Source organism: Rhodnius prolixus, unplaced genomic scaffold (genome assembly GCF_049639745.1).
Source record: "Rhodnius prolixus isolate KJV_2025 unplaced genomic scaffold, Rpr scaffold_9, whole genome shotgun sequence".
In the NCBI taxonomy this organism is placed as follows: Eukaryota; Metazoa; Arthropoda; class Insecta; order Hemiptera; family Reduviidae; genus Rhodnius; species Rhodnius prolixus.
In genome coordinates, this window is record NW_027411604.1 from 26,514,063 (window position 1) to 26,536,315 (window position 22,253).

Here is a 22,253-nt window from a genome sequence, read left to right on the forward strand (position 1 = left end):
CAAGGATTGTGTGTACGCTATTGCCTGGATATATCCTAAGCGCTGTTTTCTTAATAACAATTATTGTTGTATTTTCACTTAATTTTAGAACATCGTGGGCCACCAGTTTGACAGCCCTGCTTTAGAGTGACTTGACTTTCACAGAGAATGATAATTTATTTTTTTGCTTTTAAAGATATTGTACAAAACTTATAAATGTTTTTTCCCCCCTCAGATGTAATCCTATAATTTTGTCTCTCAGTCATATTTTTGTAATAATAACTTCATCTTTATTTCGCCAACCAGTCTGTTCATCCCTGCCACTAACGTCATCATCAGTGACTGTCTTCCCTGTAAATTGTATTGAAGTACTTTTCTTTCAATGCCGCTTGTCTCATTAATTGTTTTATTCAGGTTTTTATCTTTTGTTTTTTATCATAAGAACTTTTTTATTTCCATTTTTAAAGACAGATTTACGTTAATGTTTCCTCCGTCTTGTTATTATCAGGGAAATAAAACAACTTCTTTAATTAGATTCTCTTTACTTTAACCTCTTTTTCAGAATTGTATTCTGTTTGTACTAAAATAAAAATGAAAGTAAGAGACCAAATTATCTGGTTAAATCTGAAAAATACCTTTATTGTAAAGGAATTTAAGTTTTTGTATAAAAAACGAGAAAGGTTCGCTGAATCTTCGAAATACTAGAGGCACTTATAAACATCAAGATATGTTTGAGAAGACTAACGCTCGGCTTCCAAGAGATAGGTGAAGCCGACGTCAGAACCCTTAATTATAGTACGTGCTTGGGCCCTTTATTATGGACATTCACCATTCGAAAGCAGGCTGCTATTTCGTTACTGTTAGAGCGCAACTGACCGTTAAGATAATACCTTAGGGATTGCGTTCCAAAATCTAAATTTAACTTGGACATTGTTTAATTGAACTTATCAATGTAGTTCACACATGCTAGAGTTTCTCATGCTAAGGCGATTAGAACTACAAGGGCATCAACATTATAATGGAGCTCTAAGTTCTATTTTATCGAAGAAAATTTGTATCTAATGTCATCATAATATAGATAATATTGAAGATATATGCTACCAATCAATAGCTGATATTAATATTTGTTGTTTTTGCCTCGTATATCTACTTTCTATCTAGTTAAAAGTGTAAGTTGGTGAGCACACCTGATCTCTTGGTTTTGATGGCCTCCCGCTATTTCCGCAGCATGAAGCATAGTATTATTTATATAAGTTGAAGTATAAATCTACGCAGTTCGCACTAAAAAGTCTTTCAACTATTTTGTTCTTGACCATTATACAATATCCTTCATGAACCCGAGGATATAGTTTAATAAAACATATTCTAGAAAGTCTGTTGATTGGCACATTTAATAGTTTGATGAGCCAATTGAGAGCTAATTTGAAGACATGAAAGTATTGCTAAAGTAAACTCTTATTAAAGAACTGTTCATCTTTTTGACTGAAACAATTATCCAAGGTGAAGAAAGATTATTACCGATTTCAGTTATAATTTGTTTTAATATTTATATGGATTCCTAGCTTTTGACATAGGGTTTGGATCACCTATAGCAACTGTACTTATGTAGAAATGAAATTTATTTTAAATTTTGGATGTTTGGCGTAAAGAATGGTTGTCTTTGGTCCTGACTTCTTAAATTCTTTGGTCTTCATTTGGTTTCCTCTGGACATTTGATGCCTGCATCAAGTAGTATCTATGATCTGCCCGTTGTAGTAGAAATAGAGGAATTTCTAGTTAAAATAGCGATGATTATACAATTTTTCTCTTTCTTCAGAACTTCTGCTTCCAAAACAAGCAGAGCCAATGTGATCATGGTACCTTTTGCTAGGAAATCCATCCAATACTACTCTGGACTGGTCCCAAAATACTGTGAGCATGACTTAGTCTGCCAAAGGTTGGGTACGTGCGTTTTTTGTTTTTTTTTTGTTTGAGGCGATGAATCTTGATGCTTACATTGCATCGCGTGGACTTTTGTTTTAGGATCATACTGATGGCCCCAGCTTTCATCCTGAATTATTTTAGATTTACGCAATGCTCTTTATAACAGGTAACAAACTGACAACGTAAGATTACAAACGAAAACTGGTTTTCTGAACCTTATTGAATAAATATACAGATGAAGCGGCGGTGAGTAGTTCAATACTGGACAATATCTAACACGAGCAATAATGAACATTATTAAGATAGTCTCCTTAAGGTTTGAATTACCTCTAAATTGTTCAACTCAGCTATCTGTCAAGTGACCCAACAATTATATCTATACACGTATATTGTATCCAACAATTAAGTTACTTGTGCTGGAATCTAGATTTCATTACATAATGAACAAGGTTCTATTTATTACCTCATAAATGAATACATTGATAACATAATCTACGAGAAATGGTATTCGGTATCACAATAAACATTACCATATCTGAGAAAGTTTATAATGGAGAATGTTATCAGAAAATATTTTACATGAAATGTAAATACAGTCTGACATGAAGTAAAGTAAACATTTCAGCATGAGTCTGACAAATTATATTTTCAATGTGACTCGAATTATGACTCAAGGATCCCTGTTTCGAACGATTTCAGGGTGCAGCTAAAAGATTTTATTGAGTTTACGGAAACGAAAACTGACAGAATAAGAGAGTAACATTATTATAATTGATTTTACCGTTCATAATAAGGAATAGTTATCCCCCAGCTACAATCTGTTCTATTAGCAAAGTCAATCAAACTAAAGATAAGCACAGTAAAGCCCGAAGAGCTTCATGCTTAAACAAATATACTTAAATAAACAATAAAAACCAATATATTATTGATCAAGAACCAAAATACCCATAATGAGGAAGTAGTCTGATAACAACCATTATAAAAATTATATATAAACCATTATTTATATAAGTTGAAGTATAAATCTACGCAGTTCGCACTAAAAAGTCTTTCAATTATTTCGTTCTTGACCATTATACAATATCCTTCATGAACCCGAGGATATAGTTTAATAAAACATATTCTAGAAAGTCTGTTGATTGGCACATTTAATAGTTTGATGAGCCAATTGAGAGCTAATTTGAAGACATGAAAGTATTGCTAAAGTAAACTCTTATTAAAGAACTGTTCATCTTTTTGACTGAAACAATTATCCAAGGTGAAGAAAGATTATTACCCATTTCAGTTATAATTTGTTTTAATATTTATATGGATTCCTAGCTTTTGACATAGGGTTTGGATCACCTATAGCAACTGTACTTATGTAGAAATGAAATTTATTTTAAATTTTGGATGTTTGGCGTAAAGAATGGTTGTCTTTGGTACTGACTTCTTAAATACTTTGGTCTTCATTTGGTTTCCTCTGGACATTTGATGCCTGCATCAAGTAGGATCTATGATCTGCCCGTTTTAGTAGAAATAGAGGAATTTCTAGTTAAAATAGCGATGATTATACAATTTTTCTCTTTCTTCAGAACTCCTGCTTCCAAAACAAGCAGAGCCAATGTGTATGATCAAGCCCTGGCACGATAATAGGGTTTCTGGAAGTACAAACAGAGGAATTTCTAGTAAAAGTAGCGATGATTTTACAATTTTCCCCTTTTTTCTGAACTTCTGGTTTTAAAACTAGACGATCCAATGTGTATGATCAAGCCCTGGTATGAGAATAGTATTCTAGATTTGTACGGTTTTAGAGACATTTAGGTATTAATCTAGTCAGATGTTGGTCAGAAGTAATTTGGCCATGTTGGTTTGTTAATATGGCGGATTGTATTGTAATAACATTTAATTTAATAGGTTATTGGAAGTACAATGCTAGAAAATTTTGTTTCAAACAATAATGAACGATGCGGATCGTAACTTTATGGGGCAACTTTAGAACACAACTATCTGACTAACCAGATACGTTGAACCTGATCTTCTAAGATCAGTCGCATATGTACATATATAAGCTTCTAAGGAATCGTTTAAACTGGTTTCCATAATTCGTTAAAGAGGTTTAACAAAATTTAAAGATGAACCTAAGTAGTTAAGTTTATCGATAAAAGTGAAGACAAAGCGTGGAATCAAGAGACTTCTACAAAGCATACAGACGCACAGACCCGTCTACACATGACTGTGACAGAATGGTGGTGGTGTCCAGCCGTTCAGTATGTACGTTCAGTATAGAAGACAAAACACACACACACACTGCATACGAACTCTGCACTAAATACACACACACACACACACACTCACTCACACAAACAAACTAATACTAAATACTAAGTCAGGCTTGGTGTAACTCTCTGGTAAAAATATAAAAAGTGGTGGGGGGGTTTAGAAGTTGTGGAGTAGATGACTATAGTGGAGAACATGTCGCTAGGCAACCAGTCTTCTCGTGTCTTTTATAACTGTGTGTTCCGTACTTCTATAGTTTATCATTAGCCGAGAATATAATCGAGTTATTTTTAATTTTTGTTGTTGTTGTTGTTGTTGTTTTCTTTAATTTGTATTATTCACAAAGTGACTAGTAAGACACATACCGTTATCAGCTACACAATCACCGCTAACTTTCTACCACACTTCTTATCTACCAGATTGCAAACAACATACATATATAAAATAAAGGTCAGTAAATTCGTTTGGTTTATCTCCGCCTTATTTTCTTATATAAACTTAAGAATAAGTAATTCTGTAAATCTATTTAATTATTTATTTAAATGTATATATTTTACTTCAATATTTAGTATTTAAAGAATAATATGTGACCTCAATTCAATTTCGTTTCATTAAACCGCTACAGGTTTAACTTGTTTTTATTTAAAAAAAACAGTGTCACTAGTTTTAAAAAAAGAGACTTTAACTCCTGCCATCTACTGAAAAGTAAAGAAAAATGTAAAAGACTGAATGAAAACGTTTTTCTCAAATAGTTTACATTATTTTGTTAACTTTTTTATTTTATCAAAACAAGTGTTTGATAACATTTGTAAATATAATAATAATAATTTAACAGTAACCAGTTTTTACTTGACAAAAGTTCTTACTTTAATTTTTATTATTTTTTTATGTACACACTGTACTTTACTTTATTTGTACAGATGGTTTATGAAGTGTTTCTTTACATAAAATAAATGAAAATAAAATAAACAAAGTGAAAATGTTTTACAAAGAAAAGAGACGCTTTTACATAGTATATATACATGGATATATATATATATATAAAAACCGTTTTAAAAACAACTTTTACTTCAATTCTTTGCAGAAAGCCGGTCTGTGATATGAAAGCGTTCTGTCCTAGTTTACACGGAATGTGTTTTTATTTCCTTTATTAATTTATTTATTTTTTTAAAAAATAGTATAAAATAGAATTTATTCTAAATTTGTAAAATTTATTAAATTTGCAATAATTTTGGTTTTCAGTACGTTAAAAAATCTCTTGCTAAGTTTTCGCTTGCAAATTATTTTGATCAATCTATATTAAAAAGTTAGATATCTCAGACTGAATATAGCTAATCTTCAATTAAAAAATAAATAAAGTAATAATAAACATAAAGTAATAATTATACTAATAATAATAATCGAAAATTTCAATGTTCTTTTATGTTTCATTCACAAACGTTTGTCTTGATTGGATTTAATGATTTCCAACGCAAACGAAGAACGTCCATCGAGTCATTCAGATCAATCCTAACTTTCAGAATTAGGATAGAAACATTAACGTGAGAAAGAAGAGAAAAATTTTAATTATATATCATAGATTAGATGCAAATTCGAGCAGAAAATTACTTAATTTCCTTTTTTTAATATGCTGAAAATCTATTTAAAAAAAATAGTAAAAATATGCATAACGAATTTCATTAAATTTTAATTTTATTGCTCATAAAAAGTAAAAGAAAACTTTAATTAAAAAATATAAAGCCTAAGTTTTATAAAGGATTCAGGTTTGTTTACAATCTTCCTAAGCAACAGGTGGTTAAAACCTGACTTCTCTCCTAAGTCGCTGTGGTAATACTTTTTTTAATTTTTTTTTTAATTCTTCCAGTTTTTTCTTTTGGTTATATAAAAGAATCTTCTCTAAAAAAAAATCTCATAAATTATGGTTTGACAATTTAGAAGCATTTCTTTGTTTTCATTTGCGATTTTCACGAAAAATGATCCCTGCCTTTCATCAAATTTTGTCTCCTATCTCGGCAGGCTATAGGTGCCGATTCTTTGCTATATCTGTGCATAAATTATTAACATTACTTACCTGGGTTGACTAGAATACTTTGTGAAGTCAGATCTATGAGAGCCGAAATGGTAGATGTGAATTAGAGGCTCAACAGTATTCAACAACTTTTTTTTACCAAAATGATTAAAAGTCCAGTAACTGCCAGGGGGTTTTTTTTTTTTCAAAAGTTAAAACGCTTGATGTAGCCACTACCATAGAAGTAGGTATTTTGGAACCCTTAAATTTAGAAACAGAAGTTATATCTGTGAGTTTTGGATGGTTATATGCACAATAAAAGCTTCCAGCTTCTACAGGGAGAAGTTAGCTCTTTAATTAGAAAATTAGAACTCTCTGAAGGCCCTGGTTTAGCAAACACGTTTTGACAGGCAAATTGGTTATTAAGAGACTGCGTTTTGAGAACGAAGATTATGGATACTTTTAATAGAGAGCAGTAAATTTCAAGGCGGACTGACAAATCTGCTTTTATAATATTTAAACATTCTTACAAGAGCGCTTCTCCTTGTAAAAACATTTTGTTTTCGAATATACAGAAATATTTGAAACACTCAAGTCGCTTGTGAACAATATCACTTGTATTTGAAACGTATATCAAGAAAGTACGTCCTAGAATAGAGTTTCAAGTTTGCTGAGAGCTGACAAAGTATTGATGGTCGGATTGTTCTTCTAGTTCTAAAAACAAAAAACAAAATCATTTGTAATTTAAAAATAAGGCAGTCTAAGCGTATAGCATGACTTTCAACTCAATTTAAATTTACAAATAAACTGTGGTTAAAATTTGGTCACACACATTTTTAAAATACCATTACAAAGTTGCCTAAATTGCCTTGTTTTGTTTACACTTGTGTCCTTAAATTACAATCTCAAGTTTCAAATGGTTAACGTATATCTCCAATGACAGGCAACACTATTGACGTAGACTTTGTCGACCTATTTTCAATCTCTCATAGACCTTCGGGTTTTTTTTGTTAAGTTTTTATTTTGAATTCATTTATCTTCTTTTAATGTTAGTTTTACGCAGGGAATTGGATTATTAGAAATCAAATTGAAGGCTTTTATTTTATTACTTTGCAATTTTTATTGAATTTTTTTTGCTTAAAATTGTCGAAATTTAGATAGTTTAATCCTTTAAAACACAAACGGTGCTTAAAGCAGACAAAACAAACTATTGCTTCAAAGTATTGCAAAGTGTAAACACTTTTTTACATCAAATCAATGTAAATTTTAATCTGTTTAATCAATGTAATCGGTACAGCATATCTATAGTAAATACGTAATCAAGAATTTGTTAGAAACATTTTATTACTCATATTTTAGAATAATACAACAATCTGGAAACATATGGTCCTCGAAATTTTTAATCATATGTTTCCTTTAAAACTAAATACGACAATATATTTTTATATTTCAATCCCTACAATATCTATAGATCGGAAACTTTGCAAAAACTATGTAAATAAACAATTATTACAATAATAAGCGTTTAGTCTTTCTTCCTATCTGGGTTAGCCATGATTATTGTGGCCTTTATTGCTAAAATATTATCGCGAAATATATTAAAAACATTAAACATTAGCATAACTTTTGAGCACAACACAAAATCACTGCATGATCGGCACATACTAACTTTAGACATAAATAAAGTGCGAAAAATTATGTCCGCATCCCGTAAATGCACATATATAGTTACATAGTTATTATTTATTCTACGTGTTTAGATCAATTTGTCTTAATAGATACGAGTAGATGAACCTTTTTGGTTTTATCTTATGCAATATTGTTTTCCCAGTATTGTCATGATTTTGTCTTTAAAAGAATAATTGCTGACTGTATTGTCATAAAACTTGAGAACATATTCTTGTACAAGTAGAATCAAGATTTTTATGTACGGCTTGTGCTTCAAATCGGTGTTGGCTTCATAATTGAATAAAATAAAATGTAATTGATTTCCTAGAATGGTCTCCAAGTATCAACAGAAGTTCTATCAAAGTAAAGAATTAGACCTTTTTTTATTATATATTTTAAATATTTTTGACTTATTTAGTAAATACAGTGCCATTTGCTTTCCTTTAACTATAGAACAAATTCTCAGCAAAAGATTTCCTACGCAGAAGTCAAGATAATGTTGGATCTCTGCCCAACAATGCTAATAATCTTAAAATTTTAAGATGGTAGCAAGTTCTTGAGCAGTTGTTTATAAATAAAACTTTTATAGAACTCTTTAGTTATGGTCAACATAAAGAAACACTTTTTTGCCAATATTTCGAACTATTTCTGTTCTCTGTCAGGATTGAGAATTGGGTTAACAATTATTGCTTAAAAATTATGTCGTGCACTATATTTTTTTAAATTTTTATTATCACACAATGACTGTAAGATGCTCCTAAGAAGCTGCTGGATTTGAATCATTGATCTGAGCGTTGCAATCCAGTATTCGCAATAGTACGTATTCTTTCCTACTATTTTACTTTTACTATTTATTTAAGGCATATTCTTTCATAAATAAATAATATTTGAGGCAGAAACAAGATAAACAAACAAAATAAGAAAAATAAAAGAGGAATTAAGTGAAAAATTTAAGCAAAATTCCAAAATTTGCTAAAAGCGGAAGTGCCACTGTTCGAAATAAATTTTAGGGATTTTTAACGAACTCACAAAACAGTTATAGGGAAATTTTATTACAAAAATTGCTGTAAAAGAAACTGACATGGAATGTTTAGGTACTAGAACACCTAATTTTGATAAATGTTTGGTGTATTGAACAAAATTCTTTGCAGTAGTTTAACTTGTGTTGCATGCTACACCAAAAGTGACAATTCGTACAAATTACAGTTAAGAACAAATTAAAGTTTGCGTGTTCCTAACTTTTTTGAAGTAATCAATTATTGTTAATTTGAAATATCTTGTTATAAACTACTACCAAACTATCAATAATAAACACGAAGTTAGCTTACTAAAAAAAATAAATAAACTCAATATATTAAAATAAAATAAAAAGTAGTTTAAATTGGATCTCTTAAGATATACTAATTGGACATCTCGTTTCACCAAAAATAAATGCTCCTAACATTATTTCTAGAATAATTATATACTTGAAAAATAAAAAATAAAATTATATCATGGTAAAAGCACTCTTAATGTTGTAGGTAATATAGTCAAATATTACAATCATTACTACCAATTATTGATTTAAAAGGAACTGTATCGGAAACATGATCTATACAATTAATGACGTAAACGCTACGAATTTTTGAAAAAAGTCGTCAAATTAGTAAAAAAATCTTTTTATTGTTTTACTTTTTATATTTTAGTCTCAACAAATTTTTGTTTTTTTTGCCTTTTTTGGGCATTGGCTTTCGCCATACAGCCAGCATCGTCTAGGTGCATATCACTAGAATATCACTCACTCTCCATTCTTACTTATAAATACATTCGCTTCACACATCCATCCCTCTACTATATACAACTATTTACGTAAACTAAAGCTAATGGATGGATCAGTACTCTATATTCCTGCCATACTTACAGCTTAACCTAAATTAAAATCATGTAATCCTTCTCTAATCATTTTCTTCCATTCATTCTAATCAGCTATAACTTTTAAATACATTCATATTTCTTTGCTAGCTCTGCTAGAGACTTAAGCACATAGATGTTGGTGGAGAATATAATGTCTTCGTAGCGAAATGGTGCATCTAAATACCTGTATATGTCGTCAAACATTCGTTTCCTTTCTACCACATAACGTGGACATATCATTATTATATGTTTGAAATCCTCCTCCTCTTTGCAATTTACGCAAAGAGGAGAGAGGACCTTTTGTTGATCATGTGAAGATACGATCCGCACACCGCGTGGTTCGCTCTCAGCCTGCTTATTGTCGGTAACAACCCATTTATTAGTGACAGTTCCCTTAAACCATGATTGTCTAGGTAACTACCATAGTTTTATAGAATCTCCCTTTATTACCATTACTGTAATCTGTCTGCCATTTTTGTAGTGCTTTTTTTGCAATTGTACACTTGATATCGGTGTGTGGTAATTTATAATTTGCCATTTCCCCACTATTGGTGGGCTTCCTTTGCAACAAATTTGAAACTCTGCTAAATTGCCTTCTAAATTTATTAGTTTTAGAATAAAATAATACGTAGTGAACCAGAATTGTAACGAATTCAGAAAGTGCATTTAAGACTACTCTCTAGCCTTGATTAGCCTTGCGAGATCTAAAAGCATATTGCATCTCCTTTGGGGTGACAGTGAATTTAAATTGCAGAACGTGTGTGAACGCATTAGTGGACTGTGACTCCCCGGATCCAAACATGAACTACTTTACAATTAGAATTAGAAATTTGTTAGTTTAAAAGGAAAGCATTCACATAGAAAATATTTAATTTCTGAAGGTAAACTGCTTTAGAAATGAAGCTGTTTCAATTTCATAAGAACTGTCTTTATGTAATGAATCATCACTAACTTAAAACTCATCAAATTTAATGTTCGTCAAAGTTCCTTTTAGAAAACTAACATTGAAAACAAAGTGCCAGTCCTCATCATACCAGTTTCTAAATGAATAAATATTATATAACAACAATAAAGAGTGAAAGGTAAATAAATAAACAGTCTCTAGCACAGTTATAAATTGTTCAAAATTTATTTAAAAAAGAAATGATTAAAAAAATGAAAGAAATAAAAATAATTTACGAAACCGCGAACAACGCACAAAGAAAATGAAATTTATATCAGACAAACATCAGTGTTGACATTTCATTTCCAAGGTAACTCAATGTCCTCAAATTTGTAATAAAGAAGATGACATAAGATCTTTTTTTGTATCCCTCCTTCCAAAAAAAATGTTTAAAAAAAAAAAAAAAAAGTAGGAATCCCAAAGAAAAGCTTTATATCATCTTTAGATTCTGGCCCAATATATTTATCTCCTCCCCCAAAAAAATTAATGGTTAAAACACAGTGCGGCCTTTCCCACGGATTATTTTTATTGGTTTGTAAAATAAAAAAAATAAGTGAGAGATATAATTGCATTTTAAATGTCGAAAGACAAAAGAAGGAATTGTTTTTGCATTTAGAATGCTTCTTAAAGTAGTGAAGTTTATTTTTGTGGGAATACTCTGTTAAGCTTCTTCTGTATGGCATGCAAACATTTCTGAAGAAAATTTAGTAGTCTTAGGGGAGACTTCATCCCTAACTTAGTGACTCTGTGCTCCAGTCTATGCTGACTAACGTTTTCGCTTTAGCTACTGAATAATTGAATAGAGAAGCATGTTAGACTTTGAAGGCCGCAGTGCATCATTATATCCCGTTAAAAATAAATAATTAAAAATAGCTTAAAACCACCAGAACATCAAGAACCGATGGCCAATTGAGATGAACTATGGCAACCTAATTAGATAATAGTGGGCAGATATCTGTTCAAATGACGTCTATTGACGATCAATTCAATGGAATTTTAAATACTGGCCGTAGAATTTTGTATTTTGGCTGTTCGACGAGATTTTTAATTAACCGATTTAGTTGGTGGTACTTGGTGGCGAACTCTTTTGTCGCGTTGGCCTGGTGGTTTGTAAATCTTTTCTTGAGTTTGTTCCAGTAGTGCCTGCCTACTGTCCCAAGTCTCCTATTCTATGCCTTCAAAGTAGACATAGTCTCTCTACGAAATGGTACCACGGGATCGCGAGCCTCAGCCAGCTGGAGTTCTGTCTCCAGACTCACAAGTTGAGGAAAGGTTTTGTGGTGGTCGAGGTATTCCAATGATGATTGTAGAGTCCCCATGATCTATTGTGTGGGAGGAGGATGGTTGGTTTGCCTTCGGAATAGATACGCCACCTTCTAAGACTCCACAAGAACAAGTCCCAAGTCTCCTAAGCTTCTTTCTTAAAGGTGGAGGATGAATTTAAATGCCATTCTACCACTTTTCCCACTCTTTACTGTAGATGATTGGTTGGTTACGCCATTACAGATCCAACATCTCTCAAGACTTAAAATTACTAAATTATTTATTTAAATTAGTACAATATCCATGCAAAATAAACATAGAATTCAAATTTGAAAATCAATTCTAATTGATATATATATATATATTTATGATTTAAGGCGCGTCAGCATCTAAGGTTATTGGCGCCCGGAGCTTTTCTCAGTTCACTGCCGGCCTCTGGACAGTGTTCTCTCGTTACAGATAACACTGTCCATCACCGGACAGTGAGCTGCAAGAAGCTCCTAGGAAGAGAAAATCTAAGGGGTCAGCTGCTGGATTCGAACCCGGGACCTCCGCGTGGGAGTCCAGTATGCTAACCTCGTAGCTAATCCCTTCCCTTAATTGATATATTAATACAAATTTATTTTGAACAAAAATTATATACAAATTAATTACATTTTCAGTGGAATTAATTAGAGAAAAACTTTTCAAAGGGCAATGTGGAGTTGATATCATCCCTTCTGATGACTGACAAGATGGTGGAATTTGGGTAGCGAACAAATCAGCTAAAACCTTCTACTAGCAGCAGCTACACAAAGAACGGCCATAATTGTTTAAAATTAATCTACTGCAATTGGAATGAATTCACAAACAAATACATTTTGAGATCTAAGTTTTTTACACTTTGTAACAGAACTAACAACCTATGTTCAGTCTACCAATACACGTTCGGTCACATTAATACTACAGCTTATTCCACATTTGTAGTGAAATCTATTCGTGACTAGATTTAAATATGTGGAATTTTTCTTTTTTCTAACTTTCTAATTTAGATATTTACTTACAATCGTCTTTCTGGCAGTTGAATCAAAGAAAATACGTTAGTAGGCTGAATATTTTAGCATTCCATCTGAAGTAAAAAACAGTAATGAAGAATTGATGGCAATTCTAAAGTTATAAAGTCTTGCATTTTATTGTTGTTCATTATTTTTGGTGACTGATTCTTAGTTTCAATAGAATGAAAAAATAATTACCATTTCAGTCGTGATACATTTATTCTACCGAGCTTTCGACCTAGGGACTGTCATCTTCAGGGCTAGTTTACTACAAATTTCAGTCCATAAACAGACAAGACAGAAGACACACCAACCCTGCAATGTAAAAATATTACTTTGTTAAATAGCCCTGAAGATGACCTAGTCCCTTAGGTCGTAAGCTCGGCAGAATAAATGTATCACGACTGAAATGGCAATTATTTTTTTCATCCTGTCTTGCATTTTAGTTATTCTGTAAGCAGGTTAAGCAGAAATCACTATTAATTTTACTTTCAAGCTTCGAAAAGGTTCCCTGATATTCTAGAGAGCAGAATCGCTCCTCAACAACATTTGAAAAGAATTTCTAAGAGCCAAATCAACTGGATTTGGCTCCGGGCTCTTCTTAATCAAGTCCAGTGCAGTAACTAGTGAGTTTAACACTCGTCTGAATATGTTTATTATTTTTACGAGCTGCTTCTAATAGCGATAATAATATTCACATTGTTTACTAATGGTTTTGAAGAGGAGCGAAGGTCGAAGCAAAAAGGAAAAGAATACCACCAATTAAGTCTGACCAACGCAGATTCTTAGCTACCCAAACAACAATAATACTCATGAACAATTTACTTCACTATTGATTATAACAATTGATCTAAACTACGAGAGAAAAAAAAAAAAATCTAAACGAAACCATTATGAAAATAGAATAATTGATAGTTTTAGAATATCGTTTAATCTAAAGAAATATTAAATTGAATAGGTTACGATTAAAATGACCATTAGTTTCAATGTTTTATCATTAATTCAATTAGTGAAAATCAATTAAAAACAAAACCAACTGCTCTATAATTATTCTTGAACTGTTTTTTCTAAAACAGAAAGAGAGAGAAGTAATAATTTCAGCAGGTAAATTACTAATGTGCAGAAATAATGACCTTAAACTCGCAAGATACAAAGTGGAACAACAGCAGTTTGCAGAGGAAATAGCAAAATGTCCACCATTCGGCCTTCTATCACCTTGGCATGTTAAAGTTTATTAATTTATTAATTCATTATAATATTTATGTATTTTCCCCCTTTTTGATCGTTCAAAACGTAAAGGTCATATTTTTGTTATGTTGGTAACCTGTATTTTTTTTTTTTTTTTTAATAATCAAAATTTTGTGCGGCTGCTAATCACTAAAATCTAAGATGATTTAATGAAGCTGTCTATGATGAGCAATAGTTTTTGGCTTTTTAAAACTATTTTTGTTTTATATTTGTTTTAAATATTGGTTTGTTTAAAATCAGTGACGATTTGGATCGAAACAAAACAAAAGAAAATTGGTAATTTCAGCCTGAAATATGGATTAAAGTTTTACACGGCTTAGACTGAAATTAATTTATAATATTTGAGGCAAGATCAAAGTGAAGTCCAAGGCTTTTTATTAAAACTCTAAATAAAGAAAAAATCCATTGTACTTTTTTTTGGGATAGGGTGGCGAATTAAAAAATATATATTCTGATTAAAACCAGGTTTTTCCAAGTCGAGCAAGGAAAATCTTTCCATTGAAATGAGTTTTAAAAAAAATTTAATATCTGTACCAAGCCAGATCAACAGATATAATATGGCTTCATCATTAGAAAAACTCTTCAAATATCAAAATAAAAAATGTTCGTTCAAATGTTATTGGTAATCGTGACATTTTTAAGCTAAGGTTACTCTTAATGAACATCATCCTCTCAATAAAATATTTCAGAATAAACTAAAAAAATCTTCAATATCCAATAAACAATAATAATAATGTATAAATCAAATTACCTTTTTTTTTTGTTTAATAGTTAATTGAAGTTGAAAGCAAATGTGTTGCATGATAATGTCAAGAGAATTGGAATGGAGAATTGGAATGGAGAATTGGAATGGAGTGGTGACACTCCATTATCGTGAATATAATATTATAATAAGTATACACTGCCGGTCAAAAGTTTAGGACCACCTCAATTTTTTGAGAATATTCGATATATTTTGGAATAAATAACACAAACTAACATTGTTTTTCAACAATGAAGCTTTAATATATGTTAACAGAAGTACACAGTTCAATATACGAGGGGCACTATTTATATTTTGAGCCTAATAATAAAAATGCAGTAATTTGTCATTGAAAATGACTTTATTGTTTTTCAAAATATTCTCCTTTATGATCTATACACTTCTGCATGCGTTCGAACCACTTGTCAAAGCAATTTTTTCCATTCCGCTTGAGACACCTCCAAAACATGGTTTTTGAATGCATCAACGGCTTCTTCTGCCGACGAAAATTGTTGTCCACGTAATTTATTCTTGACGTTCGGAAACAAAAAGAAGTCATTTGGTGCCAAATCAGGACTGTACGGCGGATGACCCATTAATTAGATTTTTTTTGAGTGTTCAAATAGTCGGTTGTTAGACGAGATGTGTGACAGCTGGCATTGTCTTGATGAAGAACGATCCGACGGAGCTTTTTTGTTTTCCTTATTTCATCCAAGACTTCCGACAAACAAATGGTTGTGTACCATTCAGAATTGACGGTTCTACGTTCCTCTAAAACAGTGGTTCTCGCTCTTCTCAGTGGTCGGGGTCGCAACTGACAGGTTGAGAACTGCTGCTCTAAAGGCACTGTTACCACATGACCAGTTTTTCCGAAAAAAACAGGCGACCATTTGTTTCGAAGTGCTTCGAGCGCGAACAACTTTTGTTGGTTTTGGTTCATTTTGAAACACCCATACAGTCGACAGCTGTCTAGTTTCCGGCTCATACGCATATATCCATGATTCGTCACCTGTTACAATCTTATACACGTCTTTTGAAGCACCGCCATTGTACGTATGCCTACCGTAAGTGTAATTAGTGTTTTGAGTGATTAAAACTTATTAATTAATATAAATAACAGGTGGTCTTAAACTTTTGAGTGACAGTGTATATAATACTATACTGCTCTTATAATGCCAGTAGATCGCGAGGCCATCTTCTCTTCAATCTCCTTAGAGGATTACCTAGTAATGTGGAAGTAGATAGGTGTTCTATGAGAGAGTTAGGATGAGCTGCTGAAGAGGAATGAAATTTGAGTGTAAACGTGTTTTCGCCAGATCTTTGACGAAAGGAATTTTGAGATCATTATGGCTTTGTGAGGTTAGAACTATAGAATGGAGCGTTCAGTAGTTTTCGTAGTATTTTTGATTGTAAAGTCTGGATGCGTAGGGAGTTGGAACGTTTAGTCGATTCCCCATACCGTATGACCAAATAGGTCGCAGTAGCAGAAGGTATAAGAGTCTTTTGTTATGTAGGTTAAGTTTCGATCGTTTGTCAAGTAGTCTGGCGTGAAGTTTTGTAGCGTTGGTTAGTTTCTTGTCTTTTCAATCTAGAATGGGGATTCCATGTCAACCTTTTGTCTAGGTAAAAAATTTAAATTTAAATTATAAATCAAATTCAGGTCACTTTATCAAAATTACTATAAAAGTAATCAATTCAAATAATACAGTATACAATCAAATTCTTTCTTAAATGAATACAAAAAGAAATTTAGCTGAATTATTTAAAGTTCATTTAGCGAAATCGAACGGCATTTACCGTTTTCCTCTGATCTAAGAGTGTATTATTGGCGGGCCGGGTGTTGGCTGAAGTCTCTTTGTATTTCAGGTAATTCAGAACTCATGACTATAACGATAACAGCCAGTAACAAATTAAAACTTTTCTGTAGAATTACCAACGGTAGCGATTGTGCTACTAAGATCTGCAGGTTTTAAAATGATAAAAAATTTTGCATTTAATTTTTAGTTAGTTGCAATTAAAAGTTCAACCCACTGCTATTAATATACTTATTAATGCTGCTCACATCTAGGGACTTAACTTGTACGATAGGTGGAATTGTGTCGCTAAAACTTTTACAAAAGTATTGTTGCCGACAAGTCTGGAGTCAAATAACCGCCAGTTCCAATAAGTAGCTTCATTTTATAATCCCAATGGACATTTATGAGAATTAGATTGTTAGAAAGGGCCACTAGAAATAAGATAGTTTTAATAATACGACTCGTACTATGTTTAATGACTGGCATTAACACTAACTATGAACTAATGCGAGATAATTGCAAGCAGCAAGCAAGAAAACTAAATATACAGTTATTAATAGAAGTGAATTGGCTAAAATCGTCATGAATTACTAGAGGGTTAAACTAGCAATAATGTATATCTCTAGTGGTTGCACTAGGAATGATGTCTAACTAATGGTTGAACTAGGAATGATGTCTAACTAATGGTTGAACTAGGAATGATGTCTAACTAATGGTTGAACTAGGAATGATAGATTGAAGCTGTATAGGGCGGCGCGTTCCTTGTTACAAAGCCGCTAATGAGGGACATCCCTAATTCACACATCTCTTCCTTCCTAAACATTCCAATAACACTTTTACAGCTTTTTCATTTTAGTACGTTGCAGTTCCAATTTCGCAATACGCTTGGAAATGGAAGCACATAGAAACATAAGTTGCTTCAGTTTGTTAATAACTGGATTTAAAAATTGGACTTAACTTCCCCAAGTAGATATCTCTTCCCTGTGCTTTTCTAAACTTTGTGGACTAAATAATAAATATCTAATAAACCCAAACGGGAGCCAAGTACTTGTACTGTGCTTGTACTCATGCTTGTACTGTGTAGCAACCACGAGCGACAAAAATCTTTTTAATTTTATCATGAATACATGATATTTTAAGGAGTACTTTTAAAGAATGTATTGAATTTTTTAAATTCGTCAAATTTTATTAAAATTATATATTTAGTTCTGTTTCTGAAGGTGAAAATTACGTTAAATTCACAATTAATTAAACTTCCTTCTAGTTTTAAATTGTTCTAGATTCAGAATTGAAATATCTTTGAAATGTGGTCCACTTCGCTTTAACTTTTTCTTTTACTTGCCTAATCAGGAAAACTGTACGGTTCAATCATTTGTTGATTCAAAAGTCCATTAAATGAAATGCTTGAATCCAAGTACTGAAGAATTACTTTTTGTATTTATTTTTTTAAACTGTTTTAACTAAAACTGTTTTTGAAAAGTTTCGGGTAAATCTGAGGTTTTTAAATTCATAAAGTCTACCTAAATCCGATGGGTACACTTTTTGTTTCTCCTCTTTCTGTTTATCTTAGATTATCTTAGATTCATCTTTACCGTTGGACATACCGTGATTTTAGTCTATAATTGATAATTGTTTTTTTTGAAAGTATTTACTGAACAGTAAATTCCACTGTATATTCTTGACGCTGTTCCAAAGCTGTTTTGGTTAAATAATTAAAAAGTTGTATCAATTTTTTATTCATCAATGAATTTATTTTTGGGACACCTGATCTGGGCTGTGAAGTTAGGATATACCATTTAAAAACGCTGAAATTCTTCCAGGTGTTCCGGAGACGGTTCAGTAACTCTATTATACACAAAATATTACGTGAAAATGTGTAATTTTTAGTTGTAAATGAGAATGAATTTTTCATTAATTTTACTTACTGTTAGACTACATAATTATAAAGAGTTGCAATTAGCAATGAACAACTGCTAATTAAACCAATCACTAGGCATATAAACTGTTTTTAGTTTGGAATTAATTTATCAATGCAAAGTATTTATTTAGTTGAATTGGGTGCAGGGACTCTAATTTGTAATGTCCTCATGTAGAGTCGTTTCTTTTTCTTTTCTCTTTTTTGAGCACAATGGAGTCACGGCAAGCAGATAGACTGCACTATTTGTGTAGATTAGCTGCTTTTTTTTTTTTATTGTTTGTCCAAGGACTCACTTGGTTGAGACTGATTTTGCTTTGCGATAACAGATCGTGTATAATTTTATTTGATTTTTTTATTATTCAAATTACATTGACCCGTATATTTCACTAAATTGCAATGTCGTAAAGATTTATTTGACTACAAAAGAAGATAGAAGATGAAATTAGGGATTTAACTGTTGTCATACTGTTATTCTATTTTAATTCAATATTTATATTGTAAGTTTTAATTGTCGCTTAAACTTAGCGTACTTGTGGAGCATTTGATGCTTTACAGAGAACAGAATCCCATTGGCTTTTTATTTAAAGCAAAACTATCGTTTTCCGCAATGTTTACGACTAACTACTGATCAATAACTTAGTTGGAGTTATGAGTTTAATATTTAACTACCAAAAATTATTTTAATTGCAACCTTTATTTGCATATATGAAATAATATGCAATGTTAAACCTGAAACAATAATTCCTAAAACAATCTTTATCACTTAAAGAAGTCGTAAAATTATTTATTTTTAAAAATTTTCAATACTTAGAGTCAACTGAATTAAGTGCTTAACTAAATATTTTAAGACTAAGTCAAGAGTTATTTTAAAAAGTTAATAAGTTAAGCATTCTACTCTATATTATTATTTTTTGACTAATTATACAAAAAAGTGAATAGAATACTAGAATATATATAAAATGCAGGAGAGAGAAGTAAACCAATCCCGAATTATAACTATATTTTTAGCGATTCTTTTCTAAAAAATAGAAATCCATAAAAATATCGTATTTTAGGAAATCTGAGTTTTAATTTAAATAAGCCTATTTCTAAAATAATATTTGAAGATTAAAAATAGCCGACTGAAAGCGATTGGCAAAGTAAATTCCAACGATATAACGGTCTCACATAGTTCGGCCCCATTTAGGCTTGCCGGCCGTGATCTCTCTCTCTAAGAACTTTCCTCTTGGTATCCCAATCTACCTCAGGCAGATCTGCTCCTGATGGAATGTAATTGATTGTTTACTTTCTCTGCGACTTCTGTGCGTACGGGGAAGTGGATTATACCTGATTTACCGTTTTGATAAAATATAAAGTTACCTGTGTCTCTTTTTCCATTTTGTTTGGGGTTTTTTGAAGAATTATTTGTACTTTTAAGGTAACGAAATAATATATACCTGTCCATCAAGTAAATGACCTAAGAAATTGAGTGAAAGACGATGATAGGGTAGATTCAATGCCTACTAGAGGAGAGCTGAGAGGAATTGCTCCCCAGTTGGCGTACATAGTTTATAAACGAAATGTAGCGAGAAGCTCCAAGTGCCAAGAACTCAGATAATTTCCTTCTCTTAAATTTATTCTCTTTTAGTGCAATAAAACAAATTTATGCACATAGAATATCTATTTTGAAGAATAGATATGACCTAGACACAAGAAATAGTCTAATCTTATCAGCATTCCATAAGATAACAGACGGCAGAAACATTTATATAAATTAATGTAATAAAAAATATTATTTGCTATAAATTTGATGTTCCTTTGTAAGAATATTTATTGTGTTTTTATTTTATGATGTTTTTCTCATAATTAGTTGAAATGTTTTCTCGCAAATTGTTATTTATTTACAATTCCTTTGGAAATTATTATTTGGTAAAGAATACCTGTTTCATCAGGAATTCTATTGCAACTGTTTGTGTCTAAGAAATAACTATTGCGTTTATCTTTCACTTGGTAACAGTGGGTATTTTAAATGGATAAACAGTAGTGAGTTAAAATCTTCAATTTTATATCAGTAAAACTCCTGCAAACGAACTCCTGTATGAATCGAACTCGGTGAAAACATGTTAGGAGTGAAACTAGGTAGCAGAGATTATTTGTTTTGAAGATTTTTTTGCTATTCACAATCTACAAAAAATAAAATGTAATAATTGAATATGATGCAAGAAGTCTCCATGAGTGTATCAACTGGAAGAGAAAAACTGCCCATTGGTTAATCTAATCGTCAGCCATGATTACTTTTCAGCAGCAGTTGCTTTATTGGGTTTACCTGTAATTATATAAGTAGTTAATCTATAATCTTGAATTAGAATACTGTTCTCTGTCCTGTCTAGTGCGCATGAAATTCATACCCTTAGTTCTGACTAAGAACTTTTAGATTAGATGGCAACCGATGGAGCATGAAGTTGCGGCAGTCAACTCGATTAGTTGATATTTCAAACTTGCTAGATAGCCTAAACGAGGCAATGAACTGAATCAATCGGTTGAACAGGGCGTCTATTCAAAGTTAAGGAGTCAAATTATAATTCCCACTGGTGACTAAGAATTCAAAATAGAGGATACACACTTGAGAACTTTGAAACGATGGACGGACAAAAGTGAACTTTGGTAAGAATAAAGAAAGTGTAAAATGATTTCAAGTTACCATTGGCAATACTTTTCAATTTGGCACCTTTTTCAAGTATTTTGCCACCTTTTTGTTTGTAGACAAAATCTTGTGTAATACGATTTTATGTAAACTGTGTGGAACAATGAAGACTTTATTGTATAATGCCGTAGTTTCTAATTAAAACTTTTAATTAACATGCTTTTGAGTATATTGTAAATTATATAATTAACAAAAGATTCAGCCATTTTGTTTATTATAATCATAGAATGTCGTTGGTGGTGACGTTGTTGGTTGCTAATGGAAATGGAGGAGAAATGGCTGTTGTTTGAAAATAGAAGGAGAAGGAGGAGGTAATCACTTTCTCTTTGCTTGAGAGAAATGTTGGAGAAAGTTCTGTTAAGAGAAAATGTTTCTTTGTTCGACAGTTCGCACAAACATATTTAACTGAATGTTCGTATCTTGGTTTCTGAAATTGTTGATGTTTGGTGAAGAAACTCGCTGCTAACTACTGCGCACCATTATCCTAGATTGTAGACCTAGGTGGCCAGGTCGAAAGGTATAGCTTAAGTCGTGATTAGTGACTTCGAATTAGCAACTTCATGGTGGTTATTAGATCAGATTAGAGTTAATGGCCAAGAATTTGCCTATTATTCTTAGAGTCCAGTCCCTATAACACGACCTAGACGCCTGGGTAAAGTTTAAGAGATTTTTCTTCACCAAAAAGCTGAACCTTGATTCAAACCAGCCCTTCACCCTGACGCAATGCTGTTTCCACTTCTTCCTGGACATTGCCTAAACTGGCACCTTCCTCGCCAAACTTGAAAGTGTTCATTCAATTTACAATGGACTATGATAAAGCCTAGAATCATCGTAATGGCCAGCCTTGTTGGAGTAACGCCACAATAAGTTTAAGCGAGTAGCGAACAAACGTGAAT

At 31.8% G+C, this 22,253-nt stretch overlaps 1 protein-coding gene across 11 annotated transcripts in view; it reads left to right on the plus strand.

The window, feature by feature from the left end:
* Positions 1-22,253, plus strand: part of mtd (TLD domain-containing protein mustard) — a 510,063-nt gene that overhangs the window by 73,267 nt on the left and 414,543 nt on the right. For 7 of the 11 annotated variants that reach the window (XM_074129443.1, XM_074129446.1, XM_074129445.1 and 4 more), the window contains exon 1: positions 4,350-4,611. The exons of the other annotated variants lie outside the window; for them this stretch is intronic. The gene's annotated coding sequence lies outside the window, so the exon portion shown is untranslated. Of the gene's footprint in view, positions 1-4,349; positions 4,612-22,253 lie in introns of those variants that run through there. 11 annotated transcript variants of the gene reach the window in all.